A 27307-nucleotide genomic window follows, 5' to 3' on the forward strand; every position below is an offset into this window, starting at 1 on the left:
TTTTGACTGTGCAGGGGATGGGCACCCCTAACCCCGTGTTGTGCAAGGGTCAACTGTATTTGCTTGCTTTTTTATTTTCTATACCATCTAATAGAAAATAAATGCCATGAGTTTACTCCTGTATCTCTAGAGCCTAATACATACTCAATAAATATTTAGTGAATGCTAAGTGCTCAATAAATACGTAGTGATTGATAAGAGAACTTGTCCAAGGTTACAGCTCTGACCCCAGTCTGTGCCCTTCACTGTGTAACACCAGACAGCCGGGAAGGTCACACTCCAAACTCAGCAGGTGTCAAAGTGTCAACATCGTAGCCCTATTTTTCACATTCTTTACAGTAGCTTCTTCCCCACTCATGCAGCAGGACCAGAACTGCTGATCACACAGTTTAGGGACCTCCCTGCCTCTCTAGGACAAAAGTTTCGTCCAAGAATAGTTAGAAGCTTAGGATTTCCCCCCCCCACACAGACCTGGGGAGAACTCAGAGAGAAAATCCTATGAAAATCCTGCCCATCTAGTCCATGCCACAAGCCCTGCTGCTCCACCCTGGGGGTCAGCCCGCTCTACAGGACAAGCATGCTAAGATGAGAAAGAGACCCACATCCTCTCCAAAAGCTGGCTCGGGGTCCTATCCGTACAGACCATCCCTGCCCCCACTTCCCAAACCCATTCAGATCTGCTGGGCTGCTGAATGAAAGGTCGGGATCTGCCTTCTGGCTTCCGCAATCCCAGGCCCACTGTAGGGCAGCCTAGGATGAAAGCTGCAGACACCCCTGGACCAGAAGCAAAACTCAGCAGCTGATGCATCACAGCAGCCTGAGGTCCATGAGTCACCCAACTAGCTGAGTCTAGAGGCAGAGGCTGTGGGCAGAGCCCTTGGCTGACTGCCTTTTATGCCACCCAGCAGACTGTGGGATGGTGCATCCGGCTCTCCCCTTTGCCCGAGGCAGGGAGAAGGGAAAAGCAGCCTGCAGTTCCTCCTTTAAGTCTCTAAGCTTTTCCTGCAAGACTGTGATCACGAAGGCATCTAGTTTGATCTGTACTCATGAAAGATGCAATTGTGTCAGCAAGAAAATAAGAGTCCTGTGAAAAAGCAGAGAGGCAGGGCACTTAAGCCCGTCTGGTACTTACTAACTCCCATAAGTCACTTCTTTCTGGCCCTCGGTTTCCTCTGCTAAATGAGAAGCATGGACTAGTGTGGAGCTTCTCAAAATTTCATGCATATCTGAATAACCCAAGGAATCGATTAAAACCCAGATTCGGATTCAGTAGATCCAGGGAGGGACCCGAGATTCTGCATTTCTATCAAGCTCCCAGGTAATGTTGATATTGTTGATCCACAGGCCACAGTTTTAGTAACAAAGACTTCATGGTTCTCAGCTCCAGCTGCACACTTAAATTATCTGAGCAGTCTTTAAACCCTATGATGCCCAAGTCTTCCCCGCCAGGAGATTCTGAGTCAATGGTCTGGGAAGAGGGAGGATAGGTCAGAGCAGCAAAGATCACCACTGCCCTGCCCTACCCAAGCTGACGCCCTGCAAGGTTCCTTTATCAAATTCCCAGGTGCCTCTAACGTGCAGCCAAGGATGAGAAGCAGCACTGTTTCTGAAGAAGACCAGCTGAACAAGACCAGCAATTCTCCCAGTGTAATCTATGAACCACTTGATTCTGATTCACCTGGGAATTCCTCATTAAAAAATAAGGTTTAAGAACTGGCATTTGGTCTAGGCATGGTGGCTCACACCTGTAATCCCAGCACTTCGGAAGGCCAAGGAGGGTGGATCACTTGAGCCCAGGAGTTTGAGACCAGCCTGGGCAACATGGCAAAACCCCATCTCTACTAAAAATACAATTAGCCAGGTGTGGTGGCACGAACCTGTAACCCCAGCTACCTGGGAGGCCGAGGCAGGAAGATCACCTTAGCTGGGAGACAGAGGCTACGGGGAGCTGCACTCCATCCTGGATTTCCATCAAGGGGAAAAAAAAAAAAAAAAGACCTGGTATTTCATAGCACAACGGAGTGACTATAATCAATAATAATTTAATTGTACATTTTAAAATAACTAAAACGGTATAACTGGATTGTTTGTAACACATAAGATAAATGTCTGAAGTAATGGATACTCCATTTACCCTGATGTGATTATTACACATGGCATGCCTGTATCAAAGTATCTCATGTATCCCATAAATATATACACCTGCTAGGTACCCACAAAAGTATAAATAAATAAATATTAAAGTTTAAACAATCATGATTAAAATTCATTTTAAAATTAGGATTTAAAACTATTCGGATTCCAGAGCCCCACCCCTAGAGGGTCTAATGTAGTTGGTTTGGGCTGCAGTCTGAGCCTCGGGATTTTTTAAGCTCCCCAGGAACGTCTAATGTACAGCCAAGGTTAAGAACAGCTGCTAATAAATGGAGACTCCTGAGCCACAGTCCAACAGCTGAATCAGCGCCACTGGACAACACCTGTATCATCCAGTAGGACTCAGGAATTTCCACTTGTTTAACAAGCTCTCTACATCATTCTTAGGCAACTGAAACTTGAGAGCTGCCAGACCAGAAAATTCCTGAGATCCCTTCAGCTCTAACTTCTATGAGGAGACAGTAAGACAATATTAAGAATCATCCTTTAGATTTTTTAAAATTCATCCTTTTGAAATGGCTGAACAGGTTATGTGTCCTATGATGTTATGTGTCATATGATCCTAGAAAAAAATACATTCCAATAAGAACCTCAGTTCCATCACAGCCCTGGGTTCCAAGTGTAGAAAAAGGCATCCTTACCCGGCTGTCCAGCTCTGGGGGGAATTTGGTCTGGAACTGACAGATGGTCCCATCGCTGTAGTCTCTCTGGATAAAGACCTTGGTGGCCAGTGAGGCGCTTCGCCGGAGCTCCTGCAGATTGTGGACCTGAGGAGATGTGCGGGCCGCAGGTGCTCAGAGTGATCATCCTTCTCAGCATATCCCAAACACAGGGGCTTCCCAGAATCCGGGTCTTCCAGCACTAACACCAGGAAAGTTCCCAGCATGCAGAGACACGCTGGGCACACTACAGGTGCTCCAGGAGGCCAAGGGAGGCAGGGCTGTGGGGTCTACCCAAGAAGCTGCCCTGAGCTATCCAAGAAAGATCTTTTAAAAGCCTAAAGCAAGGCTGGGTGCAGTGGCTCATGCCTGTAATCCCAGCACTTTGAGAGGCTGAGGTGGGAGGATTGCTGGAGCCCAAGAGTTAAAGGCTGCAGTAAGCTGTGATTGCACCACGGCACTCCAGCCTGGGTGACAGAGCAAGACCGCAACTCTAAGAAAATTTTTAACAAGCCTAAAGCGGGGCCAAAGTTGAGCCAAAATGAGAAGTTCTGGAACCAACATATTTTAACAAAAGGAACAAGACCTCCTGGTGGCCGATCCAGTCCTCTCTCTCTCTCTCTCTCTCTCTTTCTCTCATTCTCTCTTATTCTCTCTCTCTCTCTCTCTCGCACACACATACACGCACACACACACACAGCAGAACCTTTCATATTTTCATTCATTCACCAAGTACCAAGCGTTCACTTGTGAGACCCTGTGCTTGGGGAACCAAGCACTGAACAAGACCGATGCTCCAATCCTGCCAAGTGGAATTCACAACAGAGTTGGGGGCAGGTAGCATGTGGGACAGAGGAATACCTGATGCACCCCTGAACTCAGAGACTGGGTTCCAGGCCGAGTTTTGTGGCCCCGGCCAGAGAGCACCCCGGATGCTTTTCACATCCAGCACTTCTCACCACAGGAAACAAAGGGCCCATAAACAGTGTGGGTCCTTCCCCAAACTTCCCCAGAGAATAGTGTGGATGAAGTGGACTGAGGCCAGAAATGGAAGAAATAGCCTTCCCTGGCAGGAAGGAGAGGGGAGATTTCTGTCCCTTGTGCACATCTGTGGATTTGACATTGACACAGACTCTAGTGCTTGAGGAGAATGGGCTCAATTCCACAGAACAAGGCCACTTTTTCCACCTCTCCAGCCTCAGTCACCCACATTCAAGACAAGAATCCCACTGGTTGAAATATGACCAACACTGAGACCACGTGGATACCAAGCCCCAAAGGCAGAGTGAACAACAGCCAGTTCATCCCATGTAATTAAGCTGGATCCATTCAGTCACTCGCCTCTCATTTATTGAGTCTCTCCTAGTGCCAAGCTCTGGGGGTGCTGAGCAAAAGAGTCTGTGAGCTCCAGGGAGGAAGACAAGTAAATATATAATGAATTAGACAGTGACAAATGCCACAGAGAAGTAACATCTTACCCAGAAATGCTCACTCAGAAAAGGCCTCCTGAAGCCTGTGTTGAGTCATAAAGGAAGGCCAGGGGTTACTAGTAGTAGGGGGCAGGCAGGGAGTGTGGAGAGGGAGGAAAAGGCAACCCAGGAAAAAAGAGAAGCTTGTGCAAAGTGACAAAGACAGAGCACATGGTCTACTAGAGGCAAATTTCAGCAAGACTGGAGGTACTTTGCAGATTAGATAAGAAACAGTGGGAGATGAGACTGTAGAGGAGGCAAGAATCAGATCACAAGGAGCAGGAAAGGTTCCTGCTGAAGGGGAGGATTTAAGATGAAAGATACTTAAACTTGCTTAAACACTGGGGAAAAACTTTGTTAAAGATCAGTTGGTTGTAGATATGTTGCTTTATTTCTGGGTTCTGGGTTCTGTTCCCTTGGTCTATACATCTATTTTTGTACCAGTAACCCAGACAAAACCTGCTGTTTTGGTTATATAGCCTCGTAGTATAATTTGACATCAGGCAATGAGATGCCTCTGGATTTGTTCTTTGCATAGGATTGCTTTGGCTATTCAGGTTCTCTTTTGGTTCCACATAAACTTTAGCATTGTTTTTTCTTTTTTTTAGCATTGTTTTTCCCAATCCTGTGAAAAATGATGTGGCTAAATTTGATAGGGATTGTGTTAAATCTGTAGATTGCTTCGGGCTGCGTGGTCGTTTTAACGATGTTGATTCTTCCAGTCCTTGAGCATGGGATGTCTTTCCATATGTTTGTGTTATCTACGATTTCTTTCATCAGTGTTTTGTAGTTCTCCTCATAGAGATCTTTTATTTCCTTGGTTAAGAGTGTGTGTGTGTGTGTGTGTGTATGTATGTGTGTGTGTGTGTGTGTGTGTGACTATTGTAAATGGGATGGGGAAAGGACTCCCTATTCAAAGAATGGTGCTGGGAAAACCGGCTGACCATGTGCAGAAGAATAAACTGGACCCCTATTTCTCACCATATACAAAAATTAATTAAAGATGGATTAAAGACTGAAATTTAAGACCTGAAACCATAAAAATTCTAGTGGAAAATCTAGGAAAAACTCTTCTGGATATTGGCGTAGGCAAATAATGTATGATGAAGTCCCCAAAAGCAAATGAAATAAAAACAAAAATAGACAAATGGGACTTCACTAAATTAAAAAGCTTCTGCATAGCAAAAAAAATAACTAACAAAGTGCACAGACAACCTACAGAAAGGGAGAAAATATTTGCAAATTATGCCTTTGACAAAAGACTAATATCCAGATTCTATGAGGAACTCAAACAACTCAACAAGAAAAAAAAAACCCATTAAAAACTGGGCAAAGGACATAAACAGACATTTCTGAAAAGAATAAATACTGCCAATAAATGCATGAAAAGGATCAACATAAATAAGCATCAGAGAAATGCAAATTAAAACCACAATGAGATATCATGCTACACCAATCAGAATGGCTACTATCAAAAAAACAACAACAGATGCTGGCATAGATGCAGAGAACAGGGAACACTTATACACTGTTGGTGGAAATGTAAATTAGTTCCACTTCTATGGAAAACAGTATGAAGATTTCTTGAATAACTAAAAAGAGAACTACCATTCAACCCAGCAATCCCACTACAGGGCATCCTCCCAGAGGAAAATAAATCACTATGTTAAAAAGACACCTATACTCGTATGTTCATCACAGCACTATTCACAATAGCAAAGTCATAGAACCAACTTCAGAGTGACGATCAACATTTGACTGGATAAAGAATATGTGGTATATATACACCATGGAATACTACACAGCCACGCAAAATAATAAAGTTACATATTTTGCAGCAACATGAATGGAGCTAGAGGCCATTATCCTTAGTGAACTAACTTAGAAACAGAAAATCAAATACCACAAAACACACCTTCTCACTTATAAGTCTAAGCTAAACAATGAGTATACATTGATATAAAGATGAAAATAATAGACACTGGGGATTCCAAAAGAGGGGAGGAGGTGAGGGTTAAAAAATTACCCATCAGGTACAATGTTCACTATTTGGATGATGGGTACACTAGAAGCCCAATCACCACCAATATGCAGTATACTCATGAAACAAACATGCACATATACTCCCTGAATCTAAAATAAAATAAAATTTAAAAACAAACAAAAATCTTGGGAAATAATAAATACCTGGGAAAGGTTATTAATAAAGTAGAAGGAGCAGTTAATTGGTAGATCAAGGTCCTGAAAAGGTGGGAATCCAAAAACACTATGTGTGACTTTCCTAAATCCAGGTAAACCTTGCTCTATGTACAAAATGTACATAATCTCAAAGTATTGTGACTGAATTAAATAATGTCTAAGCCCTCCTCTAGGCTTATATTCACTGATTCCTCTAATCAAGGTTTTCTTTGAGGAAATCCCCTTGATATCTACTAGGAACCTATGAAAACTTGGAGAAATAAAGAATTCTTTGGTAATATAAATAAGTTAATTGTTAATGTGTCTGCTCTGGTTAAGGTTTTATAATGTATTTTCAAGAGTAAAGAATAGGGCTATGGCCTTCTTCTGCCCCTGTAAAACCAACTTACAAAAGTCAGTCAATCTGTGGACTCCCCTACCCCTAGAAGGTTCATTCTAGCAGTTTTGTGGGAAGTGGACAAGACTGGGGTGAGGGGCCAGTTGGAGGGATGATTCTCTTTCTAATAGTCCATGGGAAAAACTAAAGAGTGGTGAGAAAAGTGGTGGTGAGAATGGAAAGAAAGGAGAGAAACCATTCTGACATGGACTCAGCTTCATCTCCTCTGACCCATATAAAACCTGCTGTTTTCGTTACTATAACCTTGTAGTATAATTTGAAGTCAGGCAATGTGATGCCTCTGGATTTGTTCTTTGCATAGGATTGCTTTGGCTATTCAGGTTCTCTTTTGGTTCCATATGAACTTTAGCATTGTTTTTCTCTTTTTTAGCATTGTTTTTTCTAATACTGTGAAAAATGATGTTGCTAATTTGATAGGGATTGCGTTAAATCTGTGCCTGAATGCACACATGTGTACACACGTATATGTGTGCTGTCCTGAAGGCATGTGTCTCTAGTGACTGGCTAGCTATTGACCAAAGCCATTTCTTCTTGCTCCTAGGCACACAGCTATATTAATTCCCAGCCTCCCATGCAGTTAGGTGGGTCCCTATGACTGAATAGAATGTGAGAGGAAGTGACGAATGCCATGTGTAGGCTCGACTCATAAAGATGTACCACTCCTCCCTGCTCTTTCCCCTTTCATGGAGTCTGGTGGAGCCCTCTGTTGAAGATAGTGACACCACAAGTTGGGGAGAGCCTGGGTCCCTGAATCACTGCCGGAAAGATCAATATCTATTGATCGGGAACACTTACCTGGAACTTCACTGAGCAGGATACAAACTTCTATTGTATTAAGTTATTAATATATTAAGATTTGGGGGTGCTACCTTACATAATACATTCCCATTTCCTCTTGGCTTTGATCCACGGGTTCTCAAGTAGACAAAGAAAGATAGGTCAATACCCTTTTCAGCACCAACAATAACCTGAGCCTTAGACTACTATCCAGGCTCTGGGTGACCAGAGATCTGCTTCTCTCCCTGGAGAGTGTTTGTGAAGGAGCAACTCTTGAGGAGTTGCTAAAGGATATCAGACACATTTTATATGGCAGAGCCTTAGCCTCCCAGACCTACATAGAGTATATATCTTACAGACCCATCTGAAGTTGGTGAAGAGCAGGATTTAAGGCAAGGCAGGGTCTCCTGGTTTTCTCCATTCAGGGTGGCTTGAGTGTGAAGTGCCAGGAAGCCCTGGTGGAAAGATGGCCCACTGACCTGGGAGCAGGAGACTTGACCCTGGGCCACATGGCCCTGGGAAAGTCTTCCCTTCTCTGGACCTCAATTTCTTCAGCTGGAAACTAAGAAACTGGAACTACATCATTGCTCAAGCCCCTTTCAGCTCTGACATTTTAGAGGTTTTATCAGGGATTATGAATGCAAATGTTTACAGGGGCTGAGCAATAAGTGGGCCAGGTGGGGCCTGGGGCTAATTAGAAAACTGGTGCCCCATCTCAAGGAGGCAGATGACTATGGCCACAGGGGAATGTATACCCAGGTTGCCAGCACTTCTGGTGTCTCAAAAGAAGCCACAAATCTAGATCTTTTTAACAACAAATATCCTGATTTTTGAATGTTTCCAATACATTTTTTAAATGTATAAGCACTCAACAGACTAAATAAGGCACACCCATGGACCAGACTCATTTCTAGAGCTGCTAGTTTAGGACCTCTAAAAAAAGAATCCCATGGCTGGGGCCCCTTGGGCAAGAGCTAAGCCAGGCTCCAGGCCTCTGGCCAGCTACTAAGCTTTCAGCAAGCTGGTGGGGCTTTCAAGCAGAGATCCATGATGCTCTGAAATCCTACCAGAGGATCTCAAAATATGTGCACACCTCTCTCTGAGGCTGCAGTTTCTGAGTCTCCCCTGGGCATCTCCCAGGAGGTTCTTAACTGACCCAGAGACCTGAGCCTCTCTCCACTTCTCACCTTCCTCAACCCTGCCCCTCTCTCTCGTTGCCACCCCTGGCCCACTGGCAGCAGAGTGAAGACAGGGCCAAGAGGCATTTCATAAGGAAGAAAATCAGTGGTAAGACCCATGGGACCAATTTTCAAACTTCAGTGTGAGAAGGAGGGGGAGGCTTCCTGGAGAGTGGGTACCACAGGTCACATATTTGGCTCCTGTTCATCTGACAGTCAACCAGCTGGGGTACAGAGGAACAAGCTCTGGAGTGCGAATGAGCTCCTTGTCCAGTCTGCCCAAATCCAACAGGAGTGCCCCCCTGGCCCCATCTTCATCCTCATTAAAAACCATCTCATTCCATAGGATGCATGTGAGGCATCAAGAATCAGGAGGTTCCGCTGATGCCAGCACTCTGCTTTCTGGCTAGGGTGTGAAGGAGGAGTGAGGACTGTGAGTCACAGACAGCCAGGTCAAGACTAAGGATAAAACACCAGCCACAAGGCCTCCCTTCTTCTCAGCCTGTACCAGTGTTCAAGCCTGACCCAATGGCTACTGGTTATTAATTCCATGCCTCAAAGATCAAACCTCCAAACACCCTGCTTGAATAATGCTACTTGGATGTATTTTAAAATCTCTTAGAGGCCAAATCCCACCACTTGGAGAAGCCCCTCCCAGCCAGGCACTTCCTAGTTATCCTTGGTCATCTGGACTATTTCCCAGGGCAGACCCTGCTCCCAGTGACACACATTCACAGAGGTTTGCTGCTCAGAAAATGGGCTCATTGCAGCTTTCCAAATGAGGTCAGTGTATCGCTCAGGAGGCTCCATCCCTCCTCTGAGTTCCTCACAGACATCTCTCCCCTAATGCTAACTCCTAAACAGAAATTAGGGAACAGAAAAGACCCAGTTTCCACCCATGAATCTCTTCCCTCTCCCTCACCCCTCCCTCTCTGTCCCTCTCCCCACCCCTTTCCTCTCCCTCTCTCCTCTCAATACAGCTTCTCCTAGAGCTGAGGACTTCCTATTGAGAATCCTAAGAGAATAATCATGGGAACTGAAAGCAATGTTTTCCCTCTCCCAACAAGTTTGTCCTGGTAATCTCAACTCAATTCTAATAGTAAAAACAGCCTCAGGAGAATGACTCACCCCACAGCCCAGAATATGTGCATGTCCTGTGCCCCGGCAGAGCTAAGGCTTCCTGCCTCAGTTCTGCCACCAGAGTCCACCCAAGGCCAAATTGTGAAGTGAGGAATGTTTGTCCTCAACTCCCCATCACTTCTGGACTTTCCTCTGCCCCTCTGTCCCTCTGCCCTCAAACCAACCCAGCCAGGCCAAGCAGGGGGCCTGAGTCGCCACATTCCAGCCCTTCTTGATTTCCTTTTCTCTCCATCAAAGCTTCACATCAAGACCTGGAGGGCCCTCCTCTCTATCAGGTGACACAATAGGCTAATTAGATGCAGGGGGGGGGAAAAAAAAAAGCACTGGCCAAAGAAGCAGAAGACTCAAGTTCTTATCCCATCCCTACCACCTTTTAGCCATATTTTCCTGAATAAGTCTCAGCACTTCAGTTGCATCATCTGTAAAATGGGATAATGATGCCTTCTTTGGCTCCTTCACAGGGACCAGGCAAGCTTCTGAACCTTAGTTGTCTCATCTGTTAATTGGGCATAATAATACCATCCTTACCCACTTCACAGGGCTGCTCTGAGGCTTGACAGAGATCACACATGCGATAGTGCTTTGTACACAGGAAAGTGCAATATTCTCAGAGGCGTTATGAGCAGAGCCCCTCCCAGGGGAGAGTCATGCATGTCTCACAGCAGCCTCCTGGAAATGCCGCCTCAACCTAGAGATGTAGCCTGCTGGTTGGAATCCGTGGACCATGGCAGACCTGTGAGGGAGATATCCTGGGACAGATGGGCCTGTTGGAATCTGTCAGATCACATCGCAGAGGCAGCTGCCTTCTCTGCCCACACTGCTGGCCCAGCCATGCCCATGTAGCTGAAGTTCCCCTTTTCCATCCAACACAGCTCTGCTGCAATCTGGCAGCCCTATCTGGAAGGTAACCAGCTCCTTGGTTTCTCCCTTTATTATTCCTGCCCTCTTCTGTGTCTTTGGTGCTTTGTGAGTACTCTGGGTTCCTCTACTCTAGAAACCAAGCTCCCAGGGTCTGCCCAGGGCTTGCCCCCACACCTAGTCCTGAGGGGCAAGCTCTCCTCCTAGGTAACCTTGTGCCTTGTCAGAATGCCAAGCAATGCCAAGCAATGACACCTTGTTCTGTGGTGGAAACTTGAGTGGAATAACAACAGCCACACTTGATATTAATGTCACACTGCACTAGGATGCCCAGAAGCACTGCACTGAATCATTCAAAGGCCTCTGCGCTCCCCCAGCTCATGCCAGCTGGATTGGAAATGGGGAGACACCACAAAGGAAGTCAACATCAGAACTGGGGAGACCCTGATGTCCTGAGTTTCACTCCAAAAATTCAAAGGCAAAATCTTTCAGCTCTACCGCTGACATGTTGTGTGGAGTAGCAAATCAGTTCTCTCGTTTTTCATCCATCACCTTTACCATGTATAAAGTGGGAACATAAACAGCCGAATCTCCGTCCTGAAATGAGGGGGGAGAAGGGCAATTCCTAGGGGTAGACGGGGAATCCCTGACCTCAAGCATTACACCAGGATTCTGCCCTTAGCTAACAGGCCCCTTGGTTCAGCCTTCAAGTGCTTGAAGGTGACACACCTATCACTGCACCCTGAAGAAGGCAGAACCTCCCATCAGATGGAGGGGAAATTTGGACACCCTGGGGAAAAAAAAAGAAAAAAGAAAAAAACCTCGAATGGGGTAAAAACTCAAGAAGAGTGATATGCAAAAGTGGGGACCAATCGTTTGGGTTCTCAGCCTGAGGATGTCTTTGTCCCCTCCCTCCCGCAAAGGAAATGCAGATGTAGAGGTAAGTCTGTCATCCCTTAGCCAAGCTTTAGGGTTCAGAAGCTGACTGCATAGCAACGGCGGACAGCCGCCTTCCCTCCCCTCACACACGCGCACACACGAGTCTCCAACCCTCTAGGAAAGCGATTTCAGGACTTGTGAAGTCCAGAGAAGGGGAAAGTCCAGCCTGGGGCCCTGAAGCAACCCTGGCACTAATGCCAACAAGTGTCGTGGACAGCTTAGGGGCTCAGGTGGGGCGAGGGGAAGATTGACACGCAAGGGGGAGATGAGCCCTCACTAAGCCCCTACCTCCTCCCTCCAGACCTGACCCGGGGAATCACCCCATCCCACCCCCAACTCCCGCCTCCCCCTTCTGCCCAGCCCGCCCCTAGGGCATTTGGTCCTGCGGCAATCGGGCACTGCCTGCGAGTCGGGCGCTCGCCCCTACCTCAGTGGCCATGATCAGGGGGCGCTCGGAGGCTGTCGCGAGGCTGGGCGAGGGGGGCTGTCCGCGGTGCTGACCCCGGGAGCAGGTGGGCGGTGGCGGCTGCGAGCTGGGGCCCGGGGCGCTGTCCGCAGTGCTGATGCGGGCGCCGCGGGCCCGGGCACAGGTGGGCCGGGGACGGGCGGGCGGCGGGGTCCCGGCAAGGGGCGCGGCGCTCTCCGCGGTGCTGAGGCAGGCGCCGGGCCCGGGAGGCGAGGCCGCGCCCGAAGCTCCTCACGGCCCGATCGCCCGCTGCCGCGGCTCCTGCAGGCAACGGCCGGGTTTAGCTTTGGCGGCGGCGGCGGCGGCGGGGGTGGGGGCGGCGGGGGGAGGAGGGGCCAGGAGCTGCCGCGGGCCAGGAGGGGGAAGCCGCGGCCCCCAGACTCCGGCGCCGCCGGAGAGGAGCCCCGCCCGGGCCACAGGCTCGGCTCCCGCCCCGCGCGAGGCCCCGCCTCCCCTTCCTGCCCTCCCCCTTGTGAGAGCCCCGGAGCTCTGCGCTCGCTGCCGCGGCCCCCGGGACATCCAGCCTGAAGGAGAGTGGGGCAGGGATTTTTCTGGGGCAAGACGCTTCAGCCTGCGAAGGCTGACTACTCCCGAGCCTCTCGCGGGCCCCCAGGTGCGACCTCTCTACCTTTCCAGCCACCCCCAGTGCCCCGGCTCTACCCCTCCCCCGCCCCGCCCCCGGCTTCCTCTTCAGAATAATTTCTCTTCTTTCTCTCCCTTTTCCTCGCTGTGTGCTCCCCCCATATACACACAGCCAGGCTTGCACGGACGGCCCCTCCTTTCCCCTCTCCTTTGCACTTCCTGGAACCCCACTAGCTAGACAAAGATCCTGCTGACCGCAGAGAATCATTTCCTTTCTTTAAATACGTGCCCACATTTCGTTCACAGCCGTAGCCTGGGGTCACTTCTTTCAGGGAGCTCCAGAATTGAAGCCAGTCTCTCCTTGCTGATCTTCCTGGACCTGGGCCCCACCCTTTTACTCTTCCCTCTCTCCTCTGCAACCCGAGTTTACACACACGCACCACCACTACCACCACCACTCAAAACCACAAGCAGATGGTGCCAAACCGGTATGCTCACTCTCCAAGGATAGCAGGTCTGACTCTGGTGCCACCTTCACACTTTTGACATCATAAATTCCAACTAAATGAGCTATTTGTTTAATAAAAAGGAGACCAGGCGCAGTGGTTCACAGCTGTAATCCCAACACTTTGGGAGGCTGAGGTGGGAGGATTGCTTGAGCTCAGGAGTTCGAGACAAGCCTGGGCAAGACCCTGTCTGCACAAAAAATGAAAACATTAGCCGGATGTTGTGATGTGTGCCTGTGGTCCCAGCTACTCAGAAGGCTGAGGCAGGAGAATCACTTGAATCCAAGAGTTCAAGGCTGCAGCTAGCCATGATTGTGCCACTACACTCCAACCTGGGCAATAGAACAAGAGCCTGTCTCTTAAAAAATTAAAAATAAGGCCGGGTGCAGTGGCTCATGCCTGTAATCCCAGCACTTTCGGAGGCCAAGGTGAGTGGATCACCTGAGGTCAGTAGTTCAAGACCAGCCTGGCCAACATGGTGAAACCCCATCTCTACCAAAAATACAAAAAAATTAGCTAGGCATGGTGGCGCATGCCTGTAGTCCCAGGTACTCAGGAGGCTGAAGCAGGAGAATTGCTTGAACCCGGGAGGCAGAGGTTACAGTGAGCTGAGATCGCACCATTGCACTCCAGCCTAGGCAACAAGAGTGAAACTCTGTCTCAAAATAATTAAATAAATAAAGTAAACATAAAAAAGAAAACACCAACACAAGTGTCTTTTTACACACCCATATTACCCCTTGGTCTCTTTGAGGGGTGGTGGGGTGTGCCCCTCTGCAGCTCACTGCTGCCTGACAGTCTGAAGCCCACACACAGGGAGAACCTGGCAGCCAGGAGACCGGGAGGGATTTCTGGCCCAGGCTTTTCCAGCTGTATAACCTTGAGCAACTGTCTTGTTTTCTGAGCTTATGGTTCTCTTTCTGTAAGATATGAGTGTTGGATTTCACTAGACTGTTTCTAGGGCCTTTTGTATTTTCTCCAACCTTTTATTTTGAAATTTTGAAACAGAAAAGTTGAAAGAATAGTACAATAAACTATGCCATCTACCTAGCTCCAACTATTGCTTTTTGCCACATTTGCTTTATTGATAGATATAAAAACAGAGATATATTTGCCTAGATTATTAGAAGGTGACAGACATCATGAGGTTTTATCTGTAAGTACTTCCATTCACCATGCATCTCCCAAGAAGAACAGCATTATCTGAACTAGGCACAATACCATTCTCATGCTTTATTTATTTTATTTTATTTTATTTTATTGCGATAGGGTCTTGCTCTGTCACCCAGGCTGGAATGCAGTGGCGCTATCTCGGCTCACTGCAACCTCTGCCTCCTGGGTTCAAGTGATTTTCAGCCTCCCGAGTAGCTGGGACTACCGGCACGCACCACCGTGCCCGGCTAATTTTTGTATTTTTAGTAGAGATGGGGTTTCGCCGTGTTGGCCAGGCTGGTCTCAAACTCCTGAGCTCAGTTGATTCACCCAGCTCGGCCTCCCAAAATGCCAGGATTACAGGCGTGAGCCACCACATCCAGCCAATTATCATGCTTTTAAAATTCCCATATCATCTAATATTCTAGAACAGTTTGTCACCTCTAAAACACATTAATAGCAATGACCCCTCAAAAATTCCCCCAGAACTTTCCTTTTTTTTTTTTTTTTTTTTTTTTTTGAGACGGAGTCTGGCTCTGTCGCCCAGGCTGGAGTGCAGTGGCCGGATCTCAGCTCACTGCAAGCTCCGCCTCCCGGGTTTACGCCATTCTCCTGCCTCAGCCTCCCGAGTAGCTGGGACTACAGGCGCCAGCCACCTCGCCCGGCTAGTTTTTGTATTTTTAGTAGAGACGGGGTTTCACCACGTTAGCCAGGATGGTCTCGATCTCCTGACCTCGTGATCCGCCCGTCTCGGCCTCCCAAAGTGCTGGGATTACAGGCTTGAGCCACCGCGCCCGGCCGAACTTTCCATTTTTAATAGCTAACATTTAGTGAGCACTTACCATGTGCCAGTCCATATGCTACACACTTTACATGTATGATCTTATGTAATCCTCACAATTACTCTGAGTTGTGTTCTTGTGATCTTTTTATTATTCCCACTTTATAAATGAGGGAGCTGAGTAAGTTGCCCAAAGTCACAGGGTTTGTGGGAAATGGAGACAGGTTTCAGACACGGGCAGTCAAGCTCCAGAGCCTGTGTGGTTGATCCTCTTAACTGTGCTGCCTCCCTCCAGCATCTGGTAGACCATAGACTAGCAGAGCAATGACCACATCTCCAGCTGTCTAATTTGCAGATGAAAACACTGAGTCCCAGAGGATAAGTGACATGCTAAAGAAGTTAAAGACAGGTGTCTCATTCTACCTTATAGTTTGGCATAGGATTTGGCATAAAGGACCAAACAGAATATCTATGAATCCTGCAGTGGTCACTGGTAATAAATGAGCACATAATCTGATTATCTCCATGTAAATTTCACAGTTCCTCCCACTTGATTTTGATCACATCAATTACACAACCTTCTGGAAACCACTCTCTTAACTTGATGACTAGATATCCAGATGAGGCCATTCAACAAATCTATTCATTCAACATCTATTTGTTGAATGCCTACTGTGTATCAGGCACTCTTCTAGGAACTTGGGATACAGTCATGACTAAAAATACAAAGCCTCTGTCCTTATTGAACTTATATAGTAATGGGGGTAACAATCCATGACATAAGCAAATATGTGTAAAATATGGCAAGTTGTGATCACTGCTAGGAAGAAGACATGGTAAGGAGATAGTGATAGAGAGGGGTTATTTTAGAAAGGAATAGTCAGGAAATACTTTTTTTGATAAGGTGAAATTTGGGTAGAGCCCTGAAGGAAGAGAGAGACCTAGACATATAGATACCCGGAGGAAGAGTGACAAGGCAAACAGGACAGAATCCAAGGGCCCTGACGCAGGACTGGGCTTGGTATGTTCAAAAAACAGCAGGAGGCCAGGCATGGTGGCTCACACCTGTAATCCCAGCACTTTGGGAGTCCAAGGCAGGTGGATCACTTGAGGACAGAAGTTCAAGACTCTACTGGCCAACATGGCAAAAGCCCATCTCTACTAAAAATACAAAAATTAGCCAGGTGTGGTGGTGGTGGTTGCATGTAATCCTAGCTACTTGGGAGGCTGAGGCTGGAAAATCACTTGAACGTGGTAGGCGGAGGTTGCAGTGAGCTGAGATTGCACCAGTACACTCCATCCTGGGTGACAGTGTGAGACTCAGTTCCAAAAAATAATAATAATAATAACAAAAAATAGCTGGGAGACCAGTGTAGCTAGACCTGAGGTGAGCAAGGGGAAGAGAGTTGGCAGTTGAGTTCAGAGAGGTAGCAAGAATCAGGTCTTCCAGGGTCTTGTAGGCCCCGATAAAGACTTTAGATTCTACTCATAAAGTGAGATGGCAAGCCTAAGAAGGTTTAGCATAGGGGTGTGACATCATCTAATTGCAGTTTTTAAAAGATTCCACTGGATGTCAGAGGGGAGGCAAGACTAGAAGCTGCAAAACCAATCAGGAGGTTGTTAGAGCAGCTCAGGCTTAGAAGATGTGGTGGTGGCTTAGAATTTGGTAGTAGCAGTAGAAGTTGGAAGAAGTGGCCAGATTCTAGAAATAATTTGAAAGTAATGCTGAGAGGATCTTCTGATGGATTGATGTGTGGTATAAAGAAGACAGGCCGGGCATGGTGGTTCATGCCTGTAATCTCAGCACTTTGGGAGGCCAAGGCGGGTGGATCACTTGAGATCAGGTGTTCAAGACCAGCCTGACCAATATGGCAAAACCCTGACTCCACTAAAAATACAAAAATTAGCCAGGCATGGGGGCACACACCTGTAGTCCCAGCTACTCAGGAGGCTAAGGGAGAAGAATCACTTGAACCCAGGAGGCAGAGGCTGCAGTAAGCTGAGATTGTGCCACTGCATTCCAGCCTGGACAGAGAAAGACTTTGTCTCAAAATAAATAAATATATAAATACATAAATACACAAGAGATAGTCAAAGATGATTCTAAGTCTTGAGATCTGAGCCATCAGAAGAAAGGAGTGGTTGTCTACTGAGAGGGAAGACTAGGGACTGAGTAGGCTTGAAGGGTTGGGGTACACAGCATTTTGGTTGTGTTTTGTTGACTTAGGTTTGAAGTTTGATGTATATGTTATAAGTAAATTATAAGGGAGGAGGAGGAGTTGGAGATATAACTTCAGGACCCTTCAGTATGTGGATAGCATTTAAAACCATGGGACTAGAGACATCAAGGGAGTAGGCATAACTAGAAAAGCTGTCCAAGAACTGATTCAGGACACTTGGTCACTGACAGGCTGGAAGACAAAAGACTGAGAAGAGGGGCCAGTGAAGTAGGAGGAGACCCGAGAGAGTGGTGTCCTGAAGCCAAGCAAAGAAGGCTGGAAAGAGAGTCTTGCCTGCCATATTGAACACTGCTCGCAGGTGGAATAAGATGAGAACTGAGAAATGACCACTGGACTTGGCAGCAAGAAGGTTCACCAGTGACCTTGACAAGAGTCGTTTTAGTGGTGCAGGGATAAGATCCTGATTAAAGTGGGTATGAGAGTTAGCATGGAGGAAAGGAAGGAGAGGCACTGAGAGTGTAAACAACTCTTTCTGCTGCAAAGGGAAGCAAAGACTAGCATGGAGGTCCAAGGGAGACATGAAAGCAAGGGAGGTTCCTTTCAAGAGGGAAGACATTAGGGCATGTTTGTCTGCTGACAGGAATCGTCTAGTAGAGAGGGAAACACTGATAGTTCAGAAAAGAGAGGGTTAATTGCAGGAGCAAGCCCTTAACAGGCCAGCAGGGAATGGAACACAAGGCAAACAGAGAGGGGATGGCTTGGGAGAGGAGCACAGACAATTTTCCACAGAGGTGAAAGAAGCACGGTAAATGGCCACAGATGGGAGCTGGTTAGGAGGTTTTGTCACATAAAGAAAAACCTGAGCTCCACTCCTGCTCCCCTTCTACTAGCCAACAGCTTTTCACACATCATTCAACCATTACCTCTAGAAAGCTTGGTCCATCATTCAACCAGTACCTATAGAAAGCTTGCTCCATGCCAAGCATGGAGCTGGCACTTCCCTGTGTAGCCCAGAGAGAGTTCTCCCCATTGACGTCACAGGACTAGAGTCTACAGAGAGCTTTGAGATCACTCACGCAAGGATAAATGATCCCTTTTAATATCCAGCTGCTCTGATGGGAAAGAGGCTTTCACAGCCTCACCCTATTTCCCCTACATTGCCTCCAGCGTTGTAACAATCTGGACAGACCTGAAGTCTTAGTGGCCTCAAAGTGGAAGCCACAGAGACAGACCCACATTCAGAGTGGGGAGCGTTCCATGTTGCGCTGACTCAAGGCTGTGATGGGATGCTAGAGGATGGGATGTTCCCAAATGCAGTCATCTGGACTTTAACCCCTATATTTGAGGCAGAGAGCTCTTTGAGATTTAATCTGACTAATCATTATTATCCAACTGCCTTGGGACAACCCAGTCCTATGCAAGAGCCTAACTCTTTGATTTTTTTTATCATAAATTAATGAGTTCACCCACAAAATAACATCAAAGAAGATCCACTAACTAATTCAGTGTTATCATCCTCCGATCTGCGGCTGCATTGGAAAGCCTCCCAATAAAGGACCACAGCCGGAAAAAGAAACCAACAGAAAGATTTGGAAATCATAATATCTGGAAAGAGATGAGAGAAAAACGAACTCTTGCAGACTGCAGAGAAGCCAGAGAATGAGCTAGCAAACCTCAGGAAGATGAAGAAAAAGCAGGGGAGACAAGGAAATTCTCAGCACTTGGGTCTGGATGGAAAACAATCGCATGAATGCTTGAGGGGGAACTTGTGGTCTGGAAAGTCTTAAACGATGTCATCTCACAGCACACTGCGGAGACCACTAGGAAGTGTGCGGTAGGAAACGGCGTCCCTGGAGTCAGATGACACAGGTTTCAACCTCTGGCTCTGCTATTTACTATGTAATCATTAGCGAGTCTCAATCTCTCTGAGTCTCAGATTTCTGATCTGTAAAATGGTGGCAAGAATTCCCCCTCCCCAGATAGAATTTATCCAAATATTAGAGGCTTTCTCTAGATGTTACCTGACTCTTCCACATCTTGTCTTTCAAGAAGAAAACAGGAAAAGATTTATGGTGATGCCTTGAGAGAAACCTTCCCACACTGACATTTCTTGCAGGCCCAGTGGGATTTCCTAAAGCATAGAAGAGATATTGGCAAATATACTTCATTTCACTCGGCAAGCAGTTATTAAACATCCACTGTATGCCTCAGAGAGACGACCATGGGATGTTTCCAACCCACCAAGGACACCAACATGCAATCGAGAGATGGCCAGGGTCTGTGATAAGTGCTAAGGTGGAGACAGATTCTCCAGAGTTGGGGGCCCAGAAAGGTTTTACAAACTACATGGCATTTGATCGTGGCCTTCAAGGATTAGTGTCAGATTCCCAGACACCAGATGAAAAACAGTGTGCAAAGGCAAGGGTGCATGAAAGGTGCCTGGAAACACAGAACCTCTGGAACCTCAAATTCAAGAAAGCAGCTGCCAGGCAGAAATGGCAACAACAAGAAACATGAATGGAGTGGACATGCCCTAAAAATAGAACAAGAGCAAGAGTAGGCCGACTATGACACATGTCTGGAAGTGGAGTCACTAGGAGGTGACTAAGCTAAAGGGGAGTTGCCTCCCTCCCTCCCTTTCCTAACTTCATTCACAGTCTCCCTCTCTCTCTCTCTCTCTCTGTCTCTCTCTCTCTCTCTCTCTCTCTCTCTCTGTCTCTCTCTTCCCCATCCCCAGGAAGTGGAGTGGGAGGCAAGGTTCTATAAATAGGTTCTATAAGCAGATTCACAGCTGCACAGGAGAGACTGCAGATACTGAGATGACATTGGGGAATTATTGGCCAAAATGTTTACCTGTTGTTACAATAGCCACTGTACTGGAGGCCAGACAGAATGCCCATGGGACCTTTGTTCTAACAGTGGCTCCAGAGGCCCTCTGAAGTAGCAATCAGGAATGACTGACTGCACGGTCTCACTTCTACACCAAGCAAACTGGCAGCAAACTCACCAATCATTTCACACCATAGCCAACTGGGGGAAGACTGCAAGGCTTCTGGCTAAATTAAGGAAATTATTTCAGGAAGTAAATAGACATGAGCACAAAGGGTAACAGGTGCTTATAAAGCATCATTAATTACGAGAGCCAAAAGGGATCATAGAATTCAAACCAATTTTAGCTGCAGAACCCTTTGTTCAAAGTCTCGCATGAAAGTCAGATACATAAAACAAATAGAAGAAAGTGGATTTGGATTAAATGAGGCAGAACTTGCTTGCTCTACCACCCTCCACTCCCTGCAGAAGTCCCAAAGGTGTCTACCATCATCGTGGACCCCCTCAAGTGCTCAGCAGAATTTTTTTTAATCATCAAAGTAACACACGCCTATGAGTTTAAAACCCCAAACATACAGCAAGACTTATTTTAAAAAGGCAAGAGTCCCCCACCAACTCTGTCCTGAGCCTTCCCAGTCTGTCTTCTTTCCTCTAAAAGAAATGACTTTTCACTGTTTTTGTGGTTTCTGTTTTAAATTCTTCTGATAATGATCTTTACTTTCTAAACGGTATACCTGTACTTTTTTTTCAAGACAGAGTCTCGCTCTGTCACCCAGGCTGGAGTGCAGTGGTATGATCTCGGCTCACTGCAACCTCCGCCTCCTGGGTTCAAGTGATTTCCCTGCCCCAGCCTCCCTAGTCGCTGGGATTACAAGTGTGTGCCACCACGCCTGGCTAATTTTTGTATTTTTAGTAGAGACAGTTTCACCGTGTTGGCCAGGCTGGTCTTGAACTCCTGACCTAAAGTGATCCTCCTGCCTCAGCATCCCAAAGTGCTGTGATTACAGGCGTGAGCCACCGTGCCTGACCTATATACCTGTGCTTCTATCTCTTGATTTATTCACTTTAGAAACTTTGTCCTGTTTTCTTCAGCGACAGAAGAGAACTTGGGTCACACCGATGCCCTCCCCTCCCAATATAGTTATGTCACTATTTAAACTTATTTTTTATCAAAGTAACACATTCAATTAGTTTAAAATTCCAACCAGGGACAAAGTCTTATGCAGGCAGTAAAACACAGACGTTGTGTCCTATCTCTTCCTTCCCTCCTGTCCTTCCCATCCTCCTTCCCACTCAGGTAGGTTGGCTTGTGGAAAAGAGAACTCTCTGTTTAGTCCCCCTTCTAGTCCTTTTCTGTAGCACTCATCACCTTTTCTAGCAAACTGTGTAATTTCCTTATTATGTCTTCTGTTTGTCTTGCCTGCTAAATTGCAAGCTTAGGTAAGGATCTTTGCTATGTTCACTGATGTATCCCAAATGCCTAGAATAATGCCTGGTTCAATAAATATTTGTTGAATTAATTAAAGCAGAGTTCTCTGGAAAGGGAGCTTCTTTGAGATACTGCTAGAATCTATCATTTTGTATCTGATTTGTTCTATGGGAGGGTGTATAAATGACAATTTTATTTTGCAGATGATACTAAATTATAGACAATAGGGGTGGTGCCATAATAGATAAAGACTTCAGACCCATTTGTTGGCTTTCCATGTTTGGACAAATTGGTCCAATTACCTTGGAAAGAAAGTAGCTATTTGCTTAGCTTGGTAGAGACCGGGAAGGACATGAATGATGAGGAAGTGGCCTTGGCCAACCTCACTCTCCCAAGGTCAGTTTCTGCTTTGGAAAGGAGAACCAGAGGTCCCAGGGGTAACTGGGCCACCAGGGGCCCCAGAGCCAGAAGCACTTAGCCACAGGCTAAGATTGAGCATCTCCTATGTTCCAGGTACTGTTCTGGGCACTGGCAGGAAGGAGAGAACACCTTTCTCACCACATCGACGCCCAGCACTATCAGTCCCACGTTGCAGACGCATCTTGAAGTCCATCAGGACCAGGAAGCCTTTCTTGAACCATTCCACTCCCAAATACAGGGCTTTCTAGACACCTCCCTCATGGTTTCTATCTTACCATGCTTTGCCTGGTAAACTCCTTAGAGGTTTTGGAATTCCTGACCATTGCCCAGGTCACAGGGCAAGTTCCGGCAATTGGAACACTTCCATAGTCTTCCGAGTTCTAGCAGCCATTTCACCATTTCCTGCCTCCACGTCATCTATTCCTCCTGCTGGGCCCCTGATATGCCCCTGGACCTAAAGCTTTCTTGGCCAAAAAGCGCTGGGGCCAGGTGCGGGGGCTCATGCCTATAATCCCAGCACTTTGGGAGGCCAAGGTGGACAGATTGCTTGAGGCTGGGGGTGAAACCAGCCATATTGGCCAACATGCCCATCTCTACAAAAATTATCCAGGTGTGGTGGTGTGCACGTGTAGTCTCAGCTACTCAGGAGGCTGAGGTGGGAGAATCGCTTGAACCCAGGAGGTGGAGGTTGCAGTGAGCCGAGATCGTGCCACCACACTCGAGCCTGGGAGACACAGCGAGACTCCACCTCAAAAAAAAAAAAAAAAAAAAGTGTCATCCCTCCTCACCAAGGCCACAATACCCAGGACTCCTCTCTCTGATGGGTCCAGTGCATCTGGCCCCCACCCACCACCCCTCCTAGCCCTTCTTACCACTTCTCTTCCACACACACTCCATGCCAGCCACAGCCAGAGTAGACTTTGGTTTTCCACTCTCTCAAATGTGCTGTGCTCTCTCTCACTTCTGAGCTTTCACATGTGCTCTACCTGGAATATTCCTTGCTCTTCACCTGCCTCTTCACCTGGCTAAACCTCTTCTAGTCTCGATTTACAATTTCCTTCCCTGGCATGAAGCCTTTCCTGTCACTCTGGCCTTGGTTATGTGCACCCCTATTACGAGCACCCTATACTTTCCCTATAATAAGTCATTCTTTCTACAATTTATTTGTTTGTTTTCCCTATTACACCATAAACTCCTAAAGGCAGGAACTTTGTCTCCCCAACTGCATTCCTAGTGCCTAGAATAGAACCTGGAACATAGTAAATGCTCAGTTAATATTTATACAGGCAGGTGAGTTGACTTACAGGAAAGGGAACATCTCCATTCAGTTTTCCAAGGTTGAGATAGGGAGAGGCATGGTTCCAATCGTAAAGAACTTTATGGTCTTGTGTGGGAAATGTGGCTCAGACACCATGACACAGTGAGCATCTGACAGGTGCCCCAGGAACCTGTAGAGACAGCAAGAGTTATAGGAAAGCTGAGGGGGGAGAGATCCCAGCAGTCTAGTAACCGAAGTCTTCCCCTCACCCATAGGACTAGAGGTGGGTATTGAAAGATGAGGTGTTTTCTGCTTAGGGGAGGAAGATGCCAGACAGTATGGGGGTGGAGAGTGGGCAGCTGGAAGTTAAGAAAGGGGAAGGTATGTCTGGAAACAGCAGCCCATGCTGGCGGATTTGAACTACTCTGTCAAGAACCAAAGCTGGAGCCAGATCATGAAGGGCCATGAAAGCCAGGACTGGGCCATATAAGCAATGGGAGCATGTGAGGGCATCAGGAAAGCAATGGATTGGAACCACCCATCTGGGAGCAGTCTCGGGGACGGATGAGAAGGGGAAGGACCACGTGGTGAGGCATGGGGCATGGCCTAGGAGTGAGGACAAAGGGACAGATGTGAGAAACATTTTCAATGGGGTCACCCAGGGCTGCTGCTTCTGACTGAGAATATGAAATGGAGAAGGGAGGGGTGGAAAAAAGAATGCGGGATGCCCCATCCATCTCCATGGTTGAAAGATGCTGTGGTCAGAAACCATAAAGGCAGACCAGGTGAGAAGTACACATGGCAGATGTAAGGGGAGAGGAGAAGCCTTCGTGGTTTTTCAGGACTGAAGGGATCATGTAAGACTGTGGGAAAAACTTGGGAGGCCTCTCTAGAATTGATGCAGTGAGTGATATCGTTTGTATATTTGTCCCCACCCAAATCTCATGTTGAACTATAATCTCCAGTATTGGAGGTGGAGCCTGGTGGGAGGTGACTGGACCGTGGGGGTGGATTTCCATGAATGGTTTGGTGTCATCCTTTTGGTGCTGTCCTCACAATAGTGAGTGAGTTCTCGCAAGATCTGTCTGTCTAAAAGTGTATGGCCCCCATGTGACATTCCTGTTCCCCTTTTGCCTTCCACCATAGTTGAAAGCTCCCTGAGCCTTCACCAGAAGCCGAGCAGATGCTAACACCACGCTTCCTGTGAAGCCTGAAGAACTGTGAGCCAATTAAACCTCTTTTCTTTATGAATTACCCAGTCTCAGGTATTTTTTAAGACAGGGTCTCACTCTGTCACCCCAGGCTACAGTCCAGTGGTGCTATCGTGGTTCATTGCAGCCTCAACCTCCCAAGATCAAATGATTCTCCCACCTCAGTCTCCTGAATAGCTGGGACCACAGTTACAAGCCACCACGCCTGCCTAATTTTTGTATTTTTGGTAGAGATAGGGTTTCACCATATTGCCCAGGCTGGTCTTGAACTACTGGACTCAGGCAATCTGCCCTCCTTGGCCTCCCAAAGTACTGAGACTACAGGCACAAGCCACTGCACCAGGCTGTGTCTCAGGTATTTTATTATAGCAATGCAAGAATGGCCTATTACAATAAGAATGTGTCATTTGACCTCAGGAGAGCGTTAAAAAGAGCTATGAGAAAGAGACTGGCTGTCTAGCCTTGGGCGAGATGGTGTAATTGAAATTGAAGATACCTCAGTTCAAATCCCAGCTGTGTGTCACTTACTAAGTCCATCACTGTGGATGAGTTAATTACCATCTCTGAGCTTAGGCTTCACATCTGTGAAGTGGAAATTGTAATACCAAAGTCACAGGAGTTTTGTAGGGAGTAAAATGACCTCTGGAAAGAACCATGTTCAGCTCCTGGTCTGTAGCAGGTGTTCAGCAAAAGTAACTCATGGAGAGAAGGAGTCAGTGTAAGGAGAAAAAGATGACAGCAGCTGAAGACCCCGGACGCTGGAGCATCACGGAAGCCCAAGAGGGAAAAGCCCTCCAGAAGGTGGATGAACAGTGTCAGGTATTATAGAAAGTTCAGGATGCACTGGATTGGCAGGAATTACATTACTGAGTCTTTAGAGAGCGTGATTTGGAGTACAAAAAGAGTCAGAAATCGCTACAAAGGCCAAAGTCAGGATTTTGGGGCTGCAAATAGATTATCCTATGAACATCATTTGAGAATAAAGACATCTGATTAACATAACAAGCAGTCTATAGGGTGGCAGCTCCAGAATTAGCTCCCTGGCCCCCCAGTGTCCCTAAGAATCCAGGCCTTTTTCATCCTTTCTCTACATCCCAAGCACACTGGCTTCTCATCCTCAGACTTACTGCCCGGACTTGCAAGGTGGCTGCTGCAGTTCCAAACATCATGCTCTCATGTATAAACATCCATGGCAGGCAGAAGGAGGGAGAACCTACTTCCTTTTTTCAAGGAGATAAATCTTTCTCAGAAGCCTCCCAGTAAACATGCCCCTGTATCGTATTGACCAGAACTCGGTCCCATGGCCACATCTAGTTGCAAGGGCAGCCAGGAAGCTATCCAACATTTTCAGACTCTATAGGAAGAGGAAGGCAAGGAAGAAGAGGTTGAAAATAGCCACAGTATGGGTATGTGACCAACACTACCTACCACACTACTCATTTATGAAATCTGGAAATCATAAATATGGGGACACTATAGATGATGGGGAGGAAGGGGAGAAGTGGGCTCCTACATTAGAGAGAAAAGAGCCCAGGCTTGAGAGAGAAGGAAGGCTGCATCCTTTTCTGCCATAGTCAAGACGGGTAGAGGGTGGGCCTGGAAACAAACTCTGAAGAGGAGAGAGTAATCTTAACCTTGGCGAAGACAAAAAATGGCTGCTTTGAAGAATACACTGGAACATTGAGGGGGATCACAATGAGATACCACCCTCTAAATCAACAAAACTTAAAAAGATACCAACCATGGGCTGGGAAGGCTGTGGATCAACAGGAATACTTCTATACTCCCAAAGGGAGTATCAGCAGGTACAGCCGCTTTCGAAAACAATTTAGCCTTACTCCATAACCCAGCAATTCCACTCCTAGATCGACACCACTGCATCTGTGGGTCCAGTTACGAACCGGAATGTTCTCAGCAGCTCTGTGAAAGAAAAAACCTGAAAACAGCTCCAAACATCCTTAGATCAGAGAATGAATAATTAAATCATGATCTACTCCCATAATAGAATAACTATATAACAGTAACCGACCAGGTGCAGTGGCTCATGCCTGTAATCCCAGCACTTTGGGAGGCCGAGGTGGGCAAATCACTTGAGATCAGGAGTTCGAGACAAGCCTGACCAACATGGTGAAACCCCATCTTTACTAAAAATACAAAAATTAGCTGGGCGTGGTGGCGGGCACCTGTAATCCCAGCTACTCGGGAGGCTGAAGCAGGAGAATTGCTTGAACCAGGGAGGTTCAAGTGAGCCAAGATTGAGCCATTGCACTCCAACCTGGGGGACAAGAGCAAAAAAACCAGTTATAACACGGATCTCAAAAAAACCAGGTTGAACAAAAAAGGCAAATGAAAGATACATACAGTGTGGTTGCATTTATATTTACATAAAGTTCCAAAGCATGCAGAAACTAAAACAATATGTTACGTGGGTATGTAAACATAAGTGCAAAACTATAAAGAAAAGAAATAAAAAGATAAACACGAAATTGAAGAAAGCGATTAGCTGTAGGCAAACTTGGGGAGACACAGACGCATAAGTCCAAATAGGAAGGAAACGCTCCCCTTAAACCAAGCGGTGGGTACGCAGGTGTTCGCTGTGTTCTCATTCTTTATACTTCACACAGATGCCAGAAAAATTATTTTGTACCCACTGAATAACTAATTAAAACAATTTGAAGATTAAAAAGGAGAGAGAATGCAAGTGAGGTGAAGGCACACCTGCA

The 27307-nt window shown here is 46.8% G+C and overlaps 1 long non-coding RNA gene across 1 annotated transcript; it reads right to left on the minus strand.

Moving 5' to 3' along the window:
• Positions 1 to 2801: 2801 nt before the first annotated feature.
• Positions 2802 to 26670, minus strand: LOC117068881. Its single transcript, XR_004431269.1, has 4 exons — positions 26326 to 26670; positions 25712 to 25938; positions 23420 to 23563; positions 2802 to 2921 (listed from the first exon to the last, which is right to left on the minus strand). It is a non-coding gene; the product is annotated as an uncharacterized LOC117068881 (long non-coding RNA).
• Positions 26671 to 27307: the final 637 nt, after the last annotated feature.

The sequence above is a fragment of the Trachypithecus francoisi genome, unplaced genomic scaffold (genome assembly GCF_009764315.1).
Source record: "Trachypithecus francoisi isolate TF-2019V2 unplaced genomic scaffold, Tfra_2.0 Contig01579, whole genome shotgun sequence".
NCBI lineage: Eukaryota > Metazoa > Chordata > Mammalia > Primates > Cercopithecidae > Trachypithecus > Trachypithecus francoisi.